The sequence below is a fragment of the Trichechus manatus genome, unplaced genomic scaffold (assembly GCF_000243295.1).
Source record: "Trichechus manatus latirostris isolate Lorelei unplaced genomic scaffold, TriManLat1.0 scaffold00058, whole genome shotgun sequence".
NCBI lineage: Eukaryota > Metazoa > Chordata > Mammalia > Sirenia > Trichechidae > Trichechus > Trichechus manatus.
This window is the reverse complement of record NW_004443994.1, coordinates 11,089,640-11,112,043: the sequence shown is the minus strand read 5'-3', so window position 1 is coordinate 11,112,043 and position 22,404 is coordinate 11,089,640.

The window sequence follows — 22,404 nt, the reverse complement described above, 5'->3', positions numbered from 1 at the left end:
AGATCAGAGCAGAAATAAATGAAATAGAGAATAGAAAAATGGTAGAAAGAATCAACGAAACCAAAAGCTTCTTCTTTGAAAGGATCAAGAAAATCGACAAACCACTAGCCAAACTGACAAAAGAAAAACAGGAGAGGATGCAAATAACCCAAATAAGACATGAACTTGGGGACATTACAACAGACCCAAATGAAATAAAAAGGATCATAACAGAGCATTGTGGAAAACTATACTCCAACAAATTTCAAAATCTAGAAGAAATGGACAATTTCTAGAAACACACTACCTACCCAGACTATCACAAATTGATGTCAAAAATCTGAACAGACCCATAACAAGAGAAGAGATTGAAAAGTTAATAAACAAAAACTCCCAACAAAAAAAAAAAAAAGCCCTGGCCTAGATGGCTTCACTGGAGAATTCTACCAAACATTCAGAAAGGAGCTTACACCGGTATTACTCAAAATATTTCAGAGCATAGAAAAGGAAGGTATACTTCCAAATTCATTCTATGAAGCTAGCATAACCCTGATACCAAAACCAGGCAAAGACACCACAAAAACAGAAAATTACAGACCAATATTTCTCATGAATATAGGTGCAAAAATTCTCATCATAATTCTAGACAACAGAATTCAGCATCATATCAAAAAAATAGTACACCATGACCAAGTAGGATTCATAGCCTGTATACAAGGATGGTTCAACATAAGAAAACCAATCAACATACTCCACCACATAAATAAAATAATCACATGATCATCTCCATCGACACAGAAAAAACATTCGACAAAGACCAACATCCATTCCTGAGAAAAAATCTCAATAAAATAGGTGTAGAAGCAAAATTCCTCAACATAATAAAGGGCATCTATCCAAAACCAACAGCAAACGTCATTCTTAATGGAGAGAGGCTGAAAGCATTCCCCTTGAGAACAGGAACAAGACAAGGATGTCCTTTATCACCACTTCTATTTAACATAGTGCTGGAAATCCTAGCTAGAGCAGCAATAAGGCAAGAAAAAGAAATAAAGGGCATCTAAATCAGTAATGAAGAAGTAAAACTGTCCCTATTTGCAGATGGTATGATAGTATATATAGAAAACCCAAAAGACTCCATGAGAAAGCTACTGAAACTAATAGAAAGATTCAGCAGAGTAACAGAATACAAGATAAACATAAAAAAATCATTTGGATTCCTATACACCAATAAAGAGAATGACGAAAGGAAAACAATACTGTTTATAATAGCCTCTAAGAAAATAAAATACTTAGGAATAAATCTAACCACAGATGTAAAAAAACCTATACAAAGAGAACAACAAAATACTACTGCAAGAAACCAAAATAGATCTACATAAATGGAAAAACATACCACGCTCATGGATAGGTAGACTCAACACTGTGAAAATGACAATTCTCCCCAAAGCAATCAACAAATACAATACAATCCCAATCTAAATACCAACAACATTCTTTAAAGAGATGGAAAAAACAATCATTAACTTTATACGGAAAGGGAAGAGGCCCGAGATAAGTAAAGCATTATTGAAGAAGAAGAAGAAAGTAGAACCTCAGAACCTACTATACAGATACAGTAATGAAAACAGCCTGGTACTGGCCCAACAAAAGATACACTGACCATGGAACAGAACTGAGAACCCAGATGTAAACCCATCCACCTACAGTCACCTGATTTTTGACAAAGGCCCAAAGTCCTTCAAATGGGGAAAAGACAGTCTTTTACACAAACGGTGCAGGCAAAATTGGATGTCCATCCGCAAAAAAATGAAACAACAACATACCTCACACCATACGCAAAAACTAATTCAAAATGGATCAAAGACCTAAATATAAAACCAAAAACTATAAATATCATAGAAGAAAAAATAGGATCAAAGCTAGAGTCCCTAATACATGGCATTAGCAGGATACAAACCATAATCAACAACATACAAACTCCAGAAGATAAGCTAGATAAATGGGATCTTCTGAAAATTAAACATTTATGCTCATCAAAAGACTTCACCAAAAGAGTAAAAAGAAAATGAAGCTACAGACTGGGAAAAAAAATTTTGGCTATTACAAACCTGACAAAGGTCTAAACTCTAAAATCTACAGGAAAATCCAACACCTCTACAACAAAAAGACAAACAATCCAATTAAAAAATGGGCAAAGGAAATGAACAGACACTTCACCAAAAAAGACATTCAAGCCACTAACAGACACATGAGGAAATGCTCGAGATCACCTCCCATCAGAGAAATGCAAATCAAAATCACAATGAGATACCATCTCACCCTGGCATTACTGGCACGAATCAAAAAAACAGAAAATAACAAATGTTAGAGAGGCTTTGGGGAGATTGAGACTCTTATGCACTGCTGGTGGGAATGCAAAATGGTACAACCATTCTGGAAAACTATATGATGCTTTCTTAGAAAGCTAGAAATAGAAACACTATGTGATCCAGCAATCCCACTCCTAGGAATGTATCCTTGAGAAATAAGAGCTGTCACACGAATAGACATATGCTCACCCATGTTAATTGCAGCATGGTTCACAATAGCAAAAGGATGGAAACAACCTAGATGCCCATCAACAGATGAATGGATAAACAATCTATGGTACATACACAATAGAGTACTATGCAATGGTAAAGAGCAATGATGAATCTGTGAAGCATCTCACAACATGGATGAATCTGGAGGGCATTATGCTGAGTGAAATAAGTCAATCCCGAAAGGACAAATATTGTATGATACCACTACTATAAAAACTCATGAAAAAGTTTATACACAAAAAGAAACAATCTTTGATGGTTACAAGGAGGGGAGGGGTGGAGGTGGAATAACACTAAACAGACAACAGATAAATGGTAACTCTGGTAAAGGGTAAGACAGTACACAATATTGGGGAAGCTAGCACATCTTGTTCAGGGTAGGGTCATGGAAGCTCCATGGACAAATCCAAACTCCCTGAGGGACCGAATTACTAGGCTGAGGGCTGTGGGGACCATGGTCTCAGGGAACATCTAGCTCAACTGGCATAACATAGTTTATAAAGAACATGTTGTACATTCTACTTTGGTGAGTAGCATCTGGGGTCTTAAAGGCCTGTGATTGGCCATCTAAGATACTCCACTGGACTCACCCCTTCAGGAGCATGGGAGAATGAAGAAAACTAAAGACACAAGGGAAAGATTAGTCCAAAGGACTAACAGACTACAACTACCATGACCTCAAGCAGACTGAGCCCAGTGAAACTAGATGGTGCCCGGCTACCACCACTGACTGCTCTGCCAGGGATCACAATAGAGGGTCCCGGAAAGAGCTGGAGAAAAATGTGGAACAAAATTCTAACTCAAAAAATGACCAGAATTACTGGCCTGACAGAGACCGGAGAAACCCCGAGTGTATGGCCCCCGGACACCCTTTTGCTCAGTAATGAACTCACTCTGGAGATTTTTGTTTAGCCAAAGATTAGACAGACCCATAGGACAAAAGGAGACTAAAGGGGCACACCAGCCCAGGGTCAAGGACTAGAAGGAAGGAGGGGACAGGAAAGTTGTTAATAGGGAACTCAATTCAAGAAGGGAGAGTACTGACATGACATGGCGTTGTTAACCAATATCATAAAAAAATATGTTTGTCCTGTAAACCTTCATCTAATGTACAATTAAAAAAAAAGATATTTATCATTCCACAAAAAAAGGTTTTATTACACTGTGTTAAATGGTTTCATGAGTACATAGAATGATAATATGTACTGTATTTTCATACTCTCCTGAAATCCAGAAGTACGGAATTATTGATTTATCTGCCATCCTCAGTAGCCCTGACATTCTAGCATTTAAAAATTTCTACCTGCCAACTAAGCTTTTAGTAAATGAACACATGATTGTTAGAAATGAGTTATTTATCAAACCAACTAGCCAAACAGGCAAAAAGGGCCCAATCATAAACAGACACACCTGCCCCACACACGTTCTGCTTTTTGTTTGCATTTTCATATGGGTGGCATATTGCAGTTATCTAAATGCTCATAAAATATCAATAACTGACCTAGAAATGTTCAAATCCCTTAGAAAAAAATGACTATTACACTATCTACTTATGTAAAAACTGTTAAGCATCCAACACGTGCAAAGCATTTGGCTAACTGCTGACAGTTTTTGTTTTTTGAAATTCTGCACTGAGAGCATTATTAAAAAAAAAAAAAGTTAGAATCATGCATGAAAATATTCCATTTCTTTTCTTTTTTAAAGCACCAAGTTCAACAACCATTAGCATTTGTATGAAAGTCTATATGAAGCCAGCTGCTTTAAACAGTCACCCCAGCCTCTGTAAATCCTCCAGTATTCATGGTGCTGCTTTTTAAACTGACGCAAAGGGAAAGAAAATGAAGCTAAACCAGGGAGAGGCTAGGGAACCCTGCTTTAATAGGATTACGTTTCACTCCTTTTCTATGATGCTACTTAAGATTGAACAAGGAATTGCCCACGGCCATGCAAAAGAGTTCTCTAGGGTTTCTCCCTGTCAGTTAAAATGTTAAACTCTGAATAAAGGTATCCTTTCTCCATATTTTGATTCTCTGCTTCCCATTCCTTTCTCCTCCAAGAGGAAATAATAGAATTCAAGTTAAAGAGAAACTATTCAGTTCTGCCTGCTACAGACCCTGGGTATGACAGCCCTCCCAGTCCCAAAACTTTTTTTTTTTAATTACTGCTTAGTTTTATTATAACAAAGAATAAAATATTTAAGGTAAAATATTCATACATTTCTAACTGGCCTTTATTTTTCCCAAATGCTATGCTATGCAATGTAATAATTAGACTCACAGGAGATGGTTGTTATTGTTGTTGTTAGGTGCCATTAAGTTGATTTCAACTCCTAGTGACCCCATGTGACAGAGGAGAACTGCCCCAGAGGGTTTTCTAGACTGTAATCTTTATAGGAGCAGATCGCCAGGTCTTTCTCCTGCAGAGCTGCTGGGTGGGTTCAAACCACCAATCTTTTGGTTAGCAGCCAACTGCTTAACTGTTGCACTTAAACCCTGTTCCCAAAACTAGACTCTGTGAAGGCCAGCCACTCCCAGTGAAAAAGTATCCACACTCAAGGGATGTAGAGTAGCCCCATGGCCCCAACTGCTACCACAACGCAGATAATTGTTTTGACAGTTGATTCATACTGCTACAAATTTCTGTAATCCATGTTTCCCTTATCTATCATAACCCTATCTGTTTTCTTACACCCTGTATTAAATGCCTTCTAAGAATCCTCTGTTTTTCAAATTTTCATATCTCAACACACACAGAGAACTTGTTTTTCAAATTTTCATATCTCAACACACACAGACAGAAAACATCAGTATATAGTCTGCTTACTCCTACCAGTCAAAAAGGTTTTGTAGAGTCTCCCTTTCTATAATTGGTGGGTGGGGAAAAGTAGTTTTCTTGGTATGTATTTTTTTAAACAGCACAAAGTCCCTACCAAGTGATTCTGACCCAGCAGGGGTGGGGTTACCTCATCTCCTTCACCCCTTCTGAGAATTCCTGCTCTTTTAAAACACAACTTCTCCTACAGACTCCCTACAACACTTGGGTCATTCTCCCTCCCACTAGAGATTATTTTTTAATTGGTATTTTAACAAACTTTTATTCTTATTGTCCTAGTTTGAGTTTACCTGAACTCTTCCATGTTCTAGCTTTTAACTTAAAAAAACTGAAATTTAATACAAATATTCTATTTCATGCCAACTTTTTAATCTTATTAAAAATGTTTATTTTGTTTTACCTTTATTTCTTTACTTGGGATTTGTCTTTATAATGCCTAACAAGAAGTGAAGGAGCCCTGGTGGTACAGTGGTTAAGCACTCGGCTGTTAACAGAAAGAGCAACAGTTGGTACCCACCAGCCGCTCCTCAGGAGAAAGATGTAGCAGTCTTCTCCTGTAAAGATGACAGCCTTGGGAGCTCTATGGGGCACTTCTACTCTGTCCTGAAGTTGCTATGAACCAAAATCGACTAGACTGCGACAGGTTTGGTTTCTTAGTTATGTTACCCACCCCCAGATGCCTCAGAAGACAGGCCTGGCGACATGCTTCTGAAAGGTCACAGCCTTGAAAACCCTGCGGAGCAGTTCTACTCTGCACACATGGGGTCATCATGAGTTGGAATCGACTCAGGGGCAACTAACAACAAAAACATGTTACCTGAATTATAAAATAAGTAGTATACTAATGATTTGATCTTTTATCCTCAAAATAAATTCACACAAGTATGAAATGATGCCTTACTAGAAGCAGTTAATGGTCCACTGACAGGAAAATCACTAAATGTATTGAAACAGCTGCACTATCAGCTGGTATACAGGCAATTAAAAAAATGAGGTTACATGGAAAAATGCCCCTCACACACTAAAAAGAAGAGAAGTTTTCCATTCCTTCCAAACCCACTGCTGTGGAGTCAGTTCCTACTCATGGATACCCCATGTGTTATAGAGTAAAACTGTCCCCTAGGGTTTTCATAGTTGTAGTTTTTATAGAAGGAGATCTTCAGGACTTTCTTCTGAGGTGCTGCTGAGTCAGTTTGAACGACTAACTTTTAGGTTTGCCCTCAAGCATAAACCATTTGCACCACCCAGGGATAAATGTTTCATAAATAACTCTGGGCACATTTTGGTATTTATAGAGAAAAGGTCTGTAGGACTGTGCCCCCAAAACTGAACAGTGGTAGCTTCTAGGGGATAAGGAAGTCTGGGAAAGGGAGAAGGGCGAACTTTCATTTCATTCTCTTTAGTATTGGTGATTTGTAGAAAAAAAACTTTTGTAATTAAAAATAAACAAACAAAAAACCACTGAAGAAAATTTTTAGGAACCAGAGGTTATAAAACACTTACAAATCCTCACAACAATGAATGTCTAAAGGGTTTGGCTCAGAGATAGGAGGCTATGAGTGCCCCAGGCAGCCAGGACTTCCCCTCTAGCAACTTGGCCTCTGGTCTTCTTTATCTTTATCAACCCTTAAAATCGCATGTAACAAATTATAGGGCATTTGATTAAATTCATAATTGCCTCAGTATTTTTACATGTATTTGAGCAATGCATGTTAATTGAGCAAGATGAGTTTTAAGAACTTACGTCTCTAAAAAATAACACTTCTTAAAAGGGGCTTCAAAATTTGCTGAAAATATTTTCTCCAATGAGCACTCCTCTTTTCTCCCAGTCCGCTAAAGACATGTATACAAAACACGGAGAAGTTTTCCATGCCTTCCCAATGTAGTTTTTAAAGATTGTTTTTAAACACCTATTTGGAGAAGGCTACTTAAACTTAAACTGACAATAGAATTTCTCCATTTATGAAAAATTTTAAAAATTAAATTAGAACTAATATATAAATCCACCAATTCTATGGTTATTTCTAGGATTTGCCATGGTAGAATGTAGTTGTCACTAACATAGCATAGGCCAGCATCCAAATTTGGGTCCGCAGGGGTAGTTGGGTAGACAACATAAGTCAGGGGTCAGAGACAACATTAGAGAAACCAGGGTTTAAGGCAGGGAGATACCAGAAGGTGGAGGAGGGATGAAGTCAAATACTGAAAAAACATCAGCTAAGGTAAGAACATCAGACAAGGCAGGGATGGGTCAAAGAGATGATCCAACTGGGTCAGACTGTCCATGATTAAAGCACACGTATCTAAGAAACACAATCTCTTAGTCTGGGCTCTCTAGAGAAAGCAAAACCAGTAAAGCATGTAATATATATATAGAGAGAGACTTATATCAAGGAAATGGCTCACATGGTTGTAGAGGCTGGAATGTCCCAAGTGCGTGGGTTAGGATAGAGGCTTCTCCTGATTCACGTAGCCACAGGTGCTGGCAAACCCAAGATCAGCAGGTGAGAGAGCAGGGCTCTTGCTCACAGGCTATGAAGATCAATAAATCCCAAGATCAGCAGGCAAGACCACGTAATCTTCTAGCTCAAGTCCCAAGAATCAGAAGTCACATGAACGGAAGCAAGCTGCAGGATCCAGCAGAGCAAAAAAAAACCCAAGCCTTGCCAGAATGTCTGCTTGTTAACTGCAGGCCACACGCTCAAGGAAACTCCCTTTCAACTGATTGGCCACTCACAGCAGATGTCATCCTGGGGCTGAACTCTGATACCTGTGTACTTTTTCTCCAGGCATCCTTTTACTTGCCCACTGGTGGGCATTTTAGGTGCTGGAGTCAGATGTTAGATGTCATGAAAAGGAAATCAAAGGCCAGCAGATAGACTCTGACCTTGATTTACTCAAGGGCACACATAGTGGAATTAGCTCACAGACGTTGGCAGTGGCTTCACCTATTTCTCCAGGAAGCTTTTTTGGCTGGCCCAAAGACGATGAATGATGAGCCAAGTTTGATTGTAGATCTTGAAATTGACTTCTAAAGAAGACTTGGTAGTCTAACCCTTTTATAAAATGCAATAAGGATACTTTTCCAATTCTCTGTGAGGCAAGCAGCCAACTTCCAGATGAGTTTGATCAGCAAGTGGGATTTAGAAACAACACATTCCATCCCCCTCTCCCTGCACGAACTTCTGAAAGCTGGAAAGGTAGTTGTGAGCCTCCCACCTACCCACTCTGCAGTCAGAGCGCTTCAACTCTCTATCCAGCTGATGAAAGTGGACATGTCCTAAATCTTCTGCTAATTTGTTCGAGATCCATTCGTCTTCTCATTTAACCTACAGAGAAAAATCTACTGCTCTAAAGACATCTATTTTCAAATCCAAGTTTGCTCCTTCCATACTTAATCATTTGTTTTGCACTAAAGTGGTTAGAACTGGTGGGAAACTCTCCTTTTTATAGCTGACCTATCAGCTGGCTCCCGGCAGCTGGACCCCCGACCAAAGTGGATGGCGCCCCGAGGGTGGCACAGAGAATGACCTTCAGGTGCTAGAACTTGTTTCACGGAAAGGACTCAAAAAAGGCGAACACACAAGGTGAACAGGGGTTGGATCCTGGAACAGCAAAGCTCACTAGGAGCAGAGCGTATGATTCCCAGGATTTCCAAAGCAAGTAACAAAACTCACAACTGGAGAGAACTGAGTCTGCCCCCGCAGCAGTCAGTACTTGGGATCACCATGTAACCAAAAACCTTTTTGGAGTATGAGTTTACAATCTGCCTCAAATGCTCAAATACTAAGTAAATGAAATGCATGGTTTGGTCATCAGAAAGGAGATGAAAGGGTGATGGCTGATTTTTCCTGCCACCTCAGTCATGGCCAAAGTCGAGTCCCGCCCTATTGCTTGAGGTTGCAGGTGTCTTGCAAACTGGGTAGGGAGCGTGTGTGTGAGAGGCACTCAGAGCAGCTTCCTTCAGAATCTGTGAAGAACACCCTCAAGAGGATGCACCAGCAAGCACTCCAACCATACCCGGAGCCTCTTGGCTGTTGGGGTGGGGAAATGGGATTTGAATTTTTGGTGCTGACTGAAAATCCCAAATTGGCCAGTGCCTAAAGGAAGTTTGTCACTGAACAGTACATTTTCTGACCTGTTATACAGAGCCTCATAAAAACTTCAAGTGTTCTGGATCAGCCAGACAGAATTGCTTTTAATAAAACAAAATGATGAAGAGACTGCTCTAATTTGCAAAAAGCAACCACAAATCCTTTTTTGGAAAAGGATGAGTATAAATAATTTGTAAACACAAATATTAATAACATAGGACAGTTATTTGTAAGAAATATCTATCAGTAGAGCTAATGTTATCTGATCAAATGCATGCATGCACACACACACTATCCTCACGTATTTTCAAGGGACAAAGCAATAGAAATCTGAAGACCTGAAATGCTGTCTGTAAGTCTATTAGAGCTGTGTGGCTTTAGCTAACTGAACCTCAATGAGGCTCAATTTCTTTATTAGTTCTGAAGAACCCAGTCTTGCCTAATGGATCTCAGACTGACTTAGAAAAGACAAAACCTATGTCACTCTATAGGGACAGAAACTTGCCCCACAGTCAGGCAGGGAGGAGGATCCTGCTGGGCCCCAAGTCTGTGATCCCTTTTTCTCCCCAAAACTCCCTCAGGACTTACCAGGGCACCAGTGTCGTTTGACCACAACCTGTCCCATCATAGTTGCTTCACAATGTGTATAGTCCAGGACAACTTTGGGATGCCTCATACTGTCTGATGCACTCACATAGCCATTTCATAACTCTCTGAGGGCAGGATGGCTATGTGTGCACCACTCGGGCCAGGCTGGCCTAAGTCCGGCAAGTGCAGATTCCACAATGTCACCTCAGGACTCTATATCAAGACTATGTCCTCCAGACACTCTGCTTTGCAAGTCTCTGGTGGTTGATAATTGCTCTGTTTTTTCCTGATAAATGCACCACCATTATCTTTGATATATATATATTCTCTACCAACCATAGCAGTACCCAAGGCAGGTAAACCCACAGAAACTCCCCTGTACTCTATGTTCCACTATATTTCTTCGTATTATTGCTGTTGTTAGCTGCTTTCGAGTCAGCTTCGACTCATAGCCACAGAATGAGACGTTTCCTGGTCCTACACTATACTCACAATCGTTGCTATGTTTGAGCCCATTGTTGCAGCCACTTTATCAATCCAATTTCTTCATACTAAAAACTAAGAAACCAAACCCTTTGCCATTGAGTCATTTCAAATTCATAGCAACCTTATTGGACAGAACAGAACTGCCCCATAAGGCTTTCAAGGAGCGGCTAGTGGATTGGAACTGCTAACCTTTCCATTAGCACCCGAACTCTTAACCACTATGCCACCAGGGCAATTCTTCAAATTAAAACAAACAAATCCGTTTCTGTAGAGTGGATTCTGATCCATACTGACTCTGTTGGACAGAGTAGAACTGCCCCATCTGGTTTCCAAGGAGCACCTGGTGGATTCGAACTGCCAAACTTTTGGTTAGCAGCTATAGCTCCTAAGCACTACAGCGCCAGGGTTTCCTTCTTCATATTAGTCCTCTACAAATGTAACATCAAGTTCACAAGATTATTGAGAGATTATACTAGAGCACGTAAGTGAACACATCTAGGACAATGACTGAGATATGAAAGGAACTCAGTATAGCTGAATTTGAGACTCTTAAACTTTTAAATTAGTCAAAACGCTATGACCTCACAAGGTATCTGTATCAAATGTATACTTTCTGGAAAATTTTGAATACAACATAATTTCTTTGAAAATTTTAATTTCGTCCTTCACATTCAAATCTTTAATCATTCTTAACTTTGTTTTACAAACACTCCCTTTCCAAGGTCAGTCTCTCAAAATCCTGAATTGACTATATGAAATTTCTTGCATTTTAAATGTGAAGAAGTATCAAAGCTGAGTTTCACTTACATTTTTCATTCATTTAAACAGTTTAAGGAAACATTTTAGAAAAATGAAATTATTCACACACTTAAGGAGAAAAAAATGTAAAAATTCTTTTAAGTGAGGCAAATTTTTCTGATGAATTTCTGTTTCCTAAAATCCTTAATCTTCTCAATAGAGCCAATTGTTTGGGAAACAGAGGCTGAAAAGCTGCTTCTTTATAAAATAACAAGATAATTGAAGCAAAAGTGTTTTTGGAAAACCGCCTCAATTCTCCACTCCATTAGTGAAGATATAGCCTAAATGGCTATAAACATATTGATCAGAAAGGTTGATTGACTCAAATGTAAATAACCCCAGCTACTTTTTCCTGTATTGCAGATCAAGAATTTTAGTACATCAAGAATTTTGGTAAGGTTTGATGAATATTTAAGAGCATTTCATGTTTTTCAGAGAAGATACTAAGAGCAGTTATCTCTGAGTGGGTGAGATTCTGGATGTCTTTTGTATTCTTTTTATTTTATGTAATTTTTTTTCTTGTAGTACATGTGTATTGCTTTTGTTTGCATTCTTATTGGTATTTATCATTATGAGAAGTTAATGAAAGTAATATATATAATTGACAGAAACATTCATGAGTGCCCTTCCATTCCCTGCCCCACTTCTCCCCACCCTACTTATCTCCCACATTCCAGTAAAGCATCCTACAATTTACCACCCTCAACTCTGCAGGGCATTCTTCATGTTCTAAATGCTATGCTTATACCAATTGTTTCTTGACTTTATATTGACATCTTCCTGTGGTATTTGAGAATTTCTCTCTTTTATACACAGACAGTATTACTTTGTGCTCACCCTTCCTCCCAACATAGCTACATCACAGATTTCACTCAAATCAATAATTATGGTTTACATTGTGACCAGTCCTCCAGGTGTAGGTGGGCACGACACTGAGAGAGGGGTCGGGTGAAAGTGAAACAAGAAAACTTTATTTGGTTTGCCAAGCAAAGGAGCACACCAGGACCTACGACGCCAAGATGGCTCCCTGATCGACAGGCATATGGGTTTTTATGGAGATGAAAACAGAGCCAGGGTGGTCTACTCCAGGGCGTGCTCAGAAACGTGGTCCATCAGGGGTGATGGACAACTTCTATGATGATGTCATCATTATTGGGTCGAGGCAGTCGAACTGCGGTTCAGGATTCACAAGATAGCTGGAGAAAGGAAAATGGTGACTTAGCTCCCCCAAGCCTCCCCCTCCTCTATTGGCAACGTCTCTCCGATATGTAGCAGGGAGGACAAGCTGCGGCTCTCTGCACATAGATGCATTGTTCTTTGCTTATATAGGCACCTCAGACTGATTCTGTGCAGTATCCACCCCAGCCCCTTATTTTCCACTCTAGCAGTTTTAGCTTAAACCTACGCAGCTGCTGTCTAGCAGCTGCCCATCTGGGCTACCCGGCCACTGCCTAGTAGCTGCCCATTTCGGCTGCCCATTTCAACATCATCCTGTCTGTGTAAATACAGTGCATTGCTAAATCAAGTAATGTACCATGATATGCTTTTCTTGAAGAATCTACTGTTTTTTTCCTGGAGTTATTAATTGCCTTGCTTTTTCATTTATATTTTTATTTATCTCACCTGAATTTTATCGAAATGCTTCCAAAAATCTATCGAGTGTCCATCAATAATATCTTCCAATGTCCAAACACATTGACTTTTAGTTTTACTCTCTTATTTCGCTGAAGCATGGACTTCAGTAGTTTACTCAGAGAAAGTGCATAGGAGATAAATTTTTTTCAGTACTGGCATGTCTGAGAATGTTTATTCTCATCTGATTCATAATATAGATAGGTAGAAGATCATTTTCACTCAGCATTTTAAAAACATTCTTCCACTGTCTTTTATTTCCAGTGTTGCTCTTGGGATGTCTAATGTCTTTCTGGTTCCCATTCCTCTATATCTGCCCTGCTTTTCTCTCTAATATATTTCCATTGTCCCCTAGTATTCTGAACTTTCACAATGATGTACCTTAGAATGGACCTTTCTTCATTGTTTGTGTTGGACCCTCAGGGGATTCTCTTATATGGAATTTTTTTTATAAGTTCATTGATAATTTCCTCCCTCCTATTTTCTCTATTCTGTCTTTGTGAACTCTTTTTGGTAGGAGGTGGGATCTTCTATATTATTATCTAATTTTATTGTCCTTTTATCCACTTGTCTTAGGCTAGGTTCTCTAGAGAAGCAAAACCAATAAAGGGTATAAATGTATATATAGAGAGAGATTTACATCAAGGAAATCGCTCATGTGGTTGTAGAGGCTGGAATGTCTTAAGGAAACTCTCTTTCTATTGACTGGTTACTCACAGCAGATCCCATCGTAGAGGTGATCACATAATATCAAATCTAATCAGGAAAGTTATCACAACACCATATAACTGCCAAAAACACTGAGAATTATGATCCAGCCAAGTTGACACACAGCCTTAACCATCACGGTCCACCCCTTGTCAACTTGGCATCTTTACACATCTCCTCAAACCATACATAATCTCTGAATAAAGACAAATGTCAAGTCACACTTGCACCTAACATGATACAATGAACACACGTAAAAACCAGAAATACGCATAACAATTACAGTCCTTGTTTCTGCTGCTGGTCACGTGGTCACAACTGGTATTTAGACCTACCTTTTTCCACCACCAATTCTGTACTCTCTTAGCCTTCAGCAAACAACTCAGCTGGTTGTGGTTCTTTGCCTGATGGGGTGACCCAAACTTTCATTCCTGAAGGGTCTGGGACTTTAGAGATCATGTTAGAATTGGGTTGCTGTGGTTTTCCATTGAGTTTAATCACAGGGCATGGTAGTACTAAGAGATGCCCTAAGGATCTCCTGTATTCCAGCTGTGGTTTTCCATTGAGTTTAATCACAGGGCATGGTAGTACTAAGAGATGCCCTAAGGATCTCCTGTATTCCAGCTGTGGTTTTCCATTGAGTTTAATCACAGGGCATGGTAGTACTAAGAGATGCCCTAAGGATCTCCTGTATTCCAGACATAGTCTTCTTTACCTCCATTATGTAATATCAATCCAATTTCCTATTGGTAATCAGGATCGGTCACACCAACCAGTATGGTAACTCCCTTCTTTGCCTGTTGTTCCAGAGGCATAAGGAGCCCAAAGTGGCCAGGGTGCCTTCTTAGCTTCCAGGTCAATAGAATCAGTGATGTGTCTCCAAGTGGGGGCATTCTACCATTTGTAACTAACACCTCTAGAGCTGCAAAGCATAAGGTTGCAGGGACAGGAAGCAAAAATCTTGCGAGTGGGTCACTAGGGTAATAATGAGTGGTGCCACTCCCTTTCCACCCCTTGGTTTCTGGACCCATGAATCCTGGCTATAGGGGAAACAGCACCATATATTGGACACTGGTTTAGAGTATATATAGCCTCCTGGAGAGCATTGCCCCAAACTTGCAAGGTATTGCCACATAGCTGGTGCCATAATGATGTCTTTAGAAGGCCATTCCATTGTTCTATCAAGCCAGTTGCTTCAGGATGATGGGGAACATGGTAAGACAAGTGAATTCCATAAGTGTGGGCCCACTGCTGCACTTCATTGCTATGAAGTGAGTCCCTTGATCCTGCTGTGTGGGATACCAGGATGGTGGATAAGGCATTCTGTAAATCCACGGATGGTAGTCTTGGCAGAAGCGCTATGTACAGGGATGGCAAATCTATATCCAGAGTAAGTGATTATTCCAGTAAGAACAAAACACTGCCCTATCCATGATGGAAGTGGTCCAATGTAATCAACTTGCCACCAAGTTACTGGCTGATCACTTTGATCAGATGGTGCCATATCGGGAAGTCAGTATTGGTCTCTGCTACTGGCAAATTGGTCACTCAGCAGTGGCTGTAGCCAATTCAGCCTGGGTAAGTGGAAGTCATTGTTTCTGGTCCTATGCATAACCTCCATCTCTGCCACCACGGCCACTTTGTTCATGAGCCCATTGAGAAATGACGGGAGTAGCTGGGGAAAGAGGATGATTGGTTTCCATAGAACACGTCATCCTGTCCACTTCATTGTTAACATCCTCCTCTGCTGAGGTCACACTTTGGTGAGCATCCACAGGAGACACAAATATCTTCACTTCTTTGGCCCATTCAGAGATATCTATCCACATACCTCTTCCCCATAAAACCTTGTCTCCAATTTCCAATCATGTTCCTTCCAAGTCCCTGATCATCCAGGAAAACCATTGGCTACAGCCCAAGAATCAGTATACAATTATACATCTGGCCATTTCTCCTTCCAAGCAAAGTGAAAAACCAAGTGCACTGCTCGAAGTTCTGCCCATTGGGAGGAATTCCCTTCACAACCGTCCTTCAGGGAGGTCCCAGAAAGGGGCTGTAGTGCTGCCAGAGTCCACCTCTTAGTGGTGCCTTCATGTCACACAGAATAATCTGTAAACCTGGCACAAGTTTTCTCTTGTTCAGTCAACTGATCATAAGGAACTCCCCATGAGGCCATAGGTGCAGACTGGGCAATGGAAGTTAATGTGACAGAAGTGGAGATTGTGGGCATTTGGGCTATTTCCTCATGCAACTTACTTGTGCCTTCAAGTCCTGCTGGGCCCGATATACCACTTCCATTTAATGGTGGAGTGCTGCTGTGCACGTCCAACTTTATGAGTCTGTGGGTCAGACATTACCCTGTACATGACGGGCAGCTCAGGCCGTAGGATGACTTGGTGTCCCATGATTAAGTGTTCAGTGCCTACTAAGGCACAGTTACCAGCCAAAAGCTCTTTCTCAAAAGGAGAGTAGTTATCTGCAGAGGATGGCAGGGCTTTGCTCCAAAATCCTAAGGGTCTGCTCTGTGATTCACCAAAAGGGGCTTGCCAAAGACTCCAAACAGCATCTCTATCTGCCACTGACACTTCAAGCACCATTGGATCAGCTGGATCATACGGCCCAAGTGGCATAGCGGCGTGCACGGCAGTTTGAAGCTGTTGCAGAGCCTTCTCTTGTTCTGGGCTCCACTCAGTACTAGCAGCTTTTCAAGTCACTTGATAAATAGGCTGGAGTAGCACACCGAAATGAGGAATATGTTGCCTCCAAATCCAAAGAGGCCCACTAGGCGTTGTGTCTCCTTTTTAGTTGTTGGAGGAGCCAAATGCAATAACTTATTTTTCACTTTAGAAGGAATATCTTGACATGCCCTACACGACTGGACCCCTAGAAATTTCACTGAGGTGGAAGGTGCCTGAAATTTTATGGGATTAATTTCCCACTTTCTAGCACACAAATTTTTTAATTAGGTTATTTGTCTTTTAGTTGTTAAGGTTTTGCAGTATCTTGTAGATTTCAGAGATCAGATGCTGATAGGATTTGTCATAGCGAAAATTTTTTTCCCAGTCTGTAGGTTGTCTTTTGACTCTTTTGGTGAAGTCTTTTGATGAGCATAAGTGTTTGATTTTTAGGAGCTTCCAGCTATCCATTTTCTCTTCTGGTGTTTGTGCATTGTTACTTATGGTTGATATTCTGTTTATGCCATGTATTAGGGCTCCTAGCATTGTGCCTATTTTTTCTTTTATGATCTTTATCATTTTCAACTTTATATTTAGGTATTTTATCCATTTTGAGTTAGTTTTTGTGCATGGTGTGAGGTATGGGTCTTCTTTCAGTTTTTTGCAGATGGACGTCGAGTTATACCGGCACCATTTGCTAAAGAGAGTCTTTCCCACAGTTAATGGACTTTGGGACTTTGTCAAGTATCAGCGGCTCATAGGTGGATGAATTTATGTCCAGATTCTCAATTCTGTTCCATTGGTCTATGTGTCTGTTGTTATACCAGTACCAAGCTGTTTTGACTACCATGGTGATATAATAGGTTCTAAAAACAGGTAGTGTGAGGTCTCCCACTTTGTTCTTCTTCTTCAGTAATACTTTACCTACTCCGGTCCTCTTCCCTTTCTATATGAAGTTGATTTGTTTCTCCATCTCTTTAAAAAATGCCATTGGAATTTGGATCGGGATTGCATTGTATCTGTAGATCACTTTGGGTCGAATTGACATTTTCACTATGTTGAGTCTACCTATTCACAAGCAAGGTATGTTTTTCCACTTATGCAGGTCTCTTTTAGTTTCTTGCAGTAATGTCTGTGGTTTTCATTGTATAGGTCTTTTACATCTCTGGTTCAGTCTCTTCCTAAGTATTTTATCTTCTTGGGGGCTATCGTAAATTGTACTGATTTGGTGATTTCCTCTTCAAGGTTCTCTTTGTTGATGTAAAGAAATCCAACTGATTTTTGTATGTTTATCTTGTATCCTGAAACTTTGCTGAAATCTTCTATTAGTTCCAGTAGTTTTCTTGTGGATTCTTTGGGGTTTTCTGTGTATAAGATCATATCATCTGCAAACAGAGATACTTTGACTTCTTCCCTACCAATTTGGATGCCCTTTATTTCTTTTTCTCACCTAATTGCTCTGGCTAGGACCTCTAGCACAATGTTGAATAAGAGTGGTGATAAAGGGCATCCTTGTCTGATTCCCGTTTTCAAGGGAAATGCTTTCAAAGTCTCTCCATTTATGATGATGTTGGCTGTTGGGTTTGTATAAATGCCCTTAATTAAATTGAAGAATTTCCCTTCTATTCCTGTTGAGAGTTTTTATCATGAGTGGGTGTTGGACTTTGTCAAATGCCTTTTCTGCATCAATTGATAAGATCATGTGGTTCTTTTTTTTTATTAATGTGATGGATTACATTGATTGTTTTTCAAATGTTGAACCATCCCTGCATACCCGGTATAAATACCACTTCATCACGGTTAATTATTTTTTTTTTATATGTTGCTGAATTCTATTGGCTAGAATTTTCTTGAGGATTTTTGCATCAATGTTCATAAGGGATATCGGTCTGTAATTTTCTTTTTGTGGTGTTTTCACCTGGTTTTAATATTAGGTTTATGCTGGCTTCATAGAATGAGTTTGGGAGTATTCCATCCTTTTCTATGCTTTGAAATACCTTTAGTAGTAGTGGTGTTAACTCTTCTCTGAAAGTTTGGTAGAATTCTCCAGTGAAACTGTCCCGACCAGGGCTTTTTTTTGGCTAGGAGTTTTTTAATTACCTTTTCAACCTCTTCTTTTGTTATAGGTTTATTTAGTTGTTCTACCTCTGTTTGTGTTAGTTTAGGTAAGTAGTGAGTTTCTAGAAGTTTCTCCATTTCCTCTAGGTTTTAAAATTTGCTAGAGTACAGTTTTTCATAGTATTCTGTTATGATTATTTTAATTTCTGTTGGGTCTGATGTGATATTACACATCTCATTTCTTATACAGGTTATTTGCTTACTCTCCTGTTTTTCTTTTGTCGGTTTCTCCAGTGGGTTATCAGTTTTGTTGATCTTTTCAAAGAACCAGGTTTGGTCTTGTAACTCTTTCAATTATTTTTCTATTCTCTATTTCATTTATTTCTGCTCTAATTCTTATTATTTCCTTTCTTCTGGCACCCAAGTGCTTCTTTGCTGCTCTCTTTCAACCTGTTTGAGTTGTAGGGCTAATGTTTTGATTCTGGCCCTTTCTTGTTTTGGGATGTGCGCAGTTATTGCTATAAACTGACCTCTGAGCACTGCTTTGGCTGTGTCCCAAAGGTTCTGGTAGTATGTGTTTTCATTTTCATTTGATTCTGTGAATTAATTTATTCCATCCTTAACTTCTTCTACAACCCAGTAGTTTTTGAGCGAGGTGTTGTTCAGTTTCCGTGTGTTCATGTTGTTTTTCCTTGCTTTTTCTGTTGTTTTCTACTTTTATGGCTTTATGGTCAGAAAAGATGCTTTGTAATATTTCAATGCTTTGAATTATGTTGAGGCTTGCTTTATGACCTAATATGTGGTCTATTCTGGAGAATATTCCATGTGCATTGGAAAAGAATGTATATTTGGCTGCTGTTGGGTCGAGTGTTCTATATATGTCCATGAGATCAAGTTGGTTGATTGTAGCATTTAGATCTTTTCTGTCTTTATGGAGCTTCTTTCTGGATGTTTTGTTCTTCAACAAAAGTGGTGTGTGAAGTTGGCTACTATTATTGTGGAGCTGTCTATCTCTGTTTTCAGTGCTGTTAGAGTTTGTTTTATGTATTTTGGAGACCTGTCATTGGGTGGGTAAATATTTATTACAGTTATGTCCTTCTGGTGTATTGTCCCTTTAATCATTGTATAGTGTCCTTCCTTATCCTTTGTGGTGGATTTTATTTTAAAATCTATTTTGTTGGAGATTACTATTGCAACTTCTGCTTTTTTTTGACTGTTATTTGCTTGATATATTTTATTCCATGCTTTGAGTTATAGTTTGTTTGTGTCTTTAATTCTAAGTTGTGTCTCTTGTAGGCAGCATATAGACGGATCATGTTTTTTTATCCCTTCTGCTACTCTGTGTCTCTTTACTGGTGCATTTAGTCCATTTACATTCAGCATAATTATTGATAGGTATGAGTTTAGTGTTGTCATTTTAATGTCTTTTTTTATGTGTTGTTGATAGTTTCATTGTTCCACTTAATTTTCTGTGCTGAGTTTTTCTTTATGTATTTTCTTTTCATCTTTTTCATTGTTGTTGATTTTCTATTTGCTGAGTTTTTATATTTTTCTTATTTTTTATTTTGATGCGTAGGATTGTTACTTCCCTTTGTGGTTACCTTAATACTTACCCCTATTTTTCTAAGTTCAAATCAGTCTTTTATTTCTTTATATCGCCTTGACTTCCTCTCCATATGAAAAATCTCTGTCTACATTTTTTAGCCCTCCCCTCTTTTTTTGTTTTAATGTTCTCATCTTTTACATATGACATCTCTGTTTCCCTATTTTCAGTATTTTAGCTTTTATTTATTTTTGTGACTTCCTTATCTGGGTTGATATCTGGTTGTTCTGTCCTTTGTTCTAGTCTTGGGTTGGTACTGATTTTCTGATTGGAGGACTCCCTTTAGTATTTCTTTTAATTTTTGGTTTGATTTTTGCAAATTCCCTAAACTTCTATTTATCTGGAAATGCCCTAATTTCATCATCGTATTTGAGAGACAGTTTTGCTGGATATGTAATTCTCGGCTGGCAATTTTTTTTCCTTCAAGACTTTATATATATCATCCTATTGCCTTCTTGCCTGCATGGTTTCTCCTGAGTAGTCCAAGCCTATTCTTATTGACTCTCCTTTGTATATGACTTTTCGTTTATCTGTAGCCACTCTTAAAATTCTCTTTTTATATTTGGTTTTGGCAAGTTTGATTATAATATGTCTTGGTGACCTTCTTTTGGGTTCTACCTTCTGTGCAGTTCGTTGAGCATCTTGGATAGATGTCTTCTCATCTTTCATGATATCTGGGAAGTTTTCTGCCAACAAATCTTCAACCATTCTCTCTGTATTTTATAATATCCACCTCTGTAATGGTACTCCAATCACTCGTAGGCTATTCCTCTTGATAGAATCCCATGTAATTCTTAGGATTTCTTCATTTTTTAAAAGCTTTCATCTGATTTTTTCCTCAAATAAGTTGGTGTCAAGTGCTTTATCTTCAGTCTCACTAATTCTGACTTTCCTTGCCTCAATTCTGCTCCTATGACTTTCTACTGAGTTGTCTACATCTGAAATTTTATTGTTAATCTTCTGGATTTCTGATTGCTGTCTCTGTATGGATTCTTACAGCCTGTTAAATTTGTCACTATGTTCTTCTATCATCTTCTTAAGTTCCTCTATTGCTAGGTCTGCAGTTTTCAGAATCTCCTTCATGATCTCTTTTAGAGTTCAGTGTATTAATCTTTTGTATTCTGCCACTGGTAATTCCAAGAAATTCTCCTCCTCCAGGAAATTCCTTGATTCTTTATTTTTGGAGATTGCTGAAGTCATCATGGTCTGCTTCTTTATGTGATTTGATTTTTACTGTTGTCTCTGAGCCATCAATGAGTTATTATATTTATGTATTTTATGCTTGCTTACTGTATCCTAGCTTCTTGTTTTGATATGCCCAAATACACTGCTCATGTGAACTTGTCTGATCACTGGTGTCCCTGAAGCTCCAACATCTTGCCACCAGGTGGCCAGACCTGCCACTAAGTATGTGAGCTCAGGAGTCTGCCCACTTCTCCTGTATGGATTCCTCAGGTGTCCAGGTAGTTGGCCACCAAGTGTGTGGTGCAGGGTCTCATCTATAGTCCTAGACAGACAAGGTGATTGGCGTAGGCACAGGCATCCAACTGCAGCAGGAGGTCACACACTGATCAAGGCTGGGGGCTGATGATTGCCCCCGAGTGTCCAGAAGGAAAGTGTGTCCCTGTTCCCTAGGGCATTTAGGTGGATGAGTTTTGCAGCCAGACTACGAGCACCAATGCTGTTAGCTGTAAGGACTGGGGTTCACCACTTATTCTTGGGCCCCTATCACAGGTGGCTAGGTGGCATGGGTGGAGCCATAAGCCCCCAGGCCCCTGATTGGGTAGGTGAAGACCCTGCTTAACAGGAAGAGCAGTATCAAATGTCATGAACCTGCCACTTCACAGCTGAAACAGTTGAAGTTAGACTTCATGTATATACCCTGTTGTACTGTGGTAAAGAAGTCCTAGGTTGTTGAAATGGGACCATACACGTCTATGCAGGTGAAAAGGCACTCAAAGTCCATGGATCCCTTCTGCCTGTGCCTAGGCAAAGGAGCTGTGCCTACCTGGAGTTCCTGGCTTCAGGGAGCCAGCAGATTATCTTTTCCCTGTTTGTTAATTTGTTCACCCTCCAAGGCCAGGACGCATGACTGGTCCTAGTTCCTGCCCAGGGGACTCAACAATTGATGAAGCCGTTCCCATATTCAGAGAAGATCCATGAGCGGAGAGGTAAATCAATCAGAGGTTTTTGCTAAAAGGAGGTATTTTTGATCCACACTGAAGGCCAGATGCAAGTACTTATCTTTTGCCGATCGAGGGCTGCTTCTCACTGGTTCTGGATGGCCGATTAGACTCTCTGCCACTGGGTCTCTCCTGATGTGGAAATTGCTTGCCTGTCTCACTGTGCACGCCAGGCTGATCTGG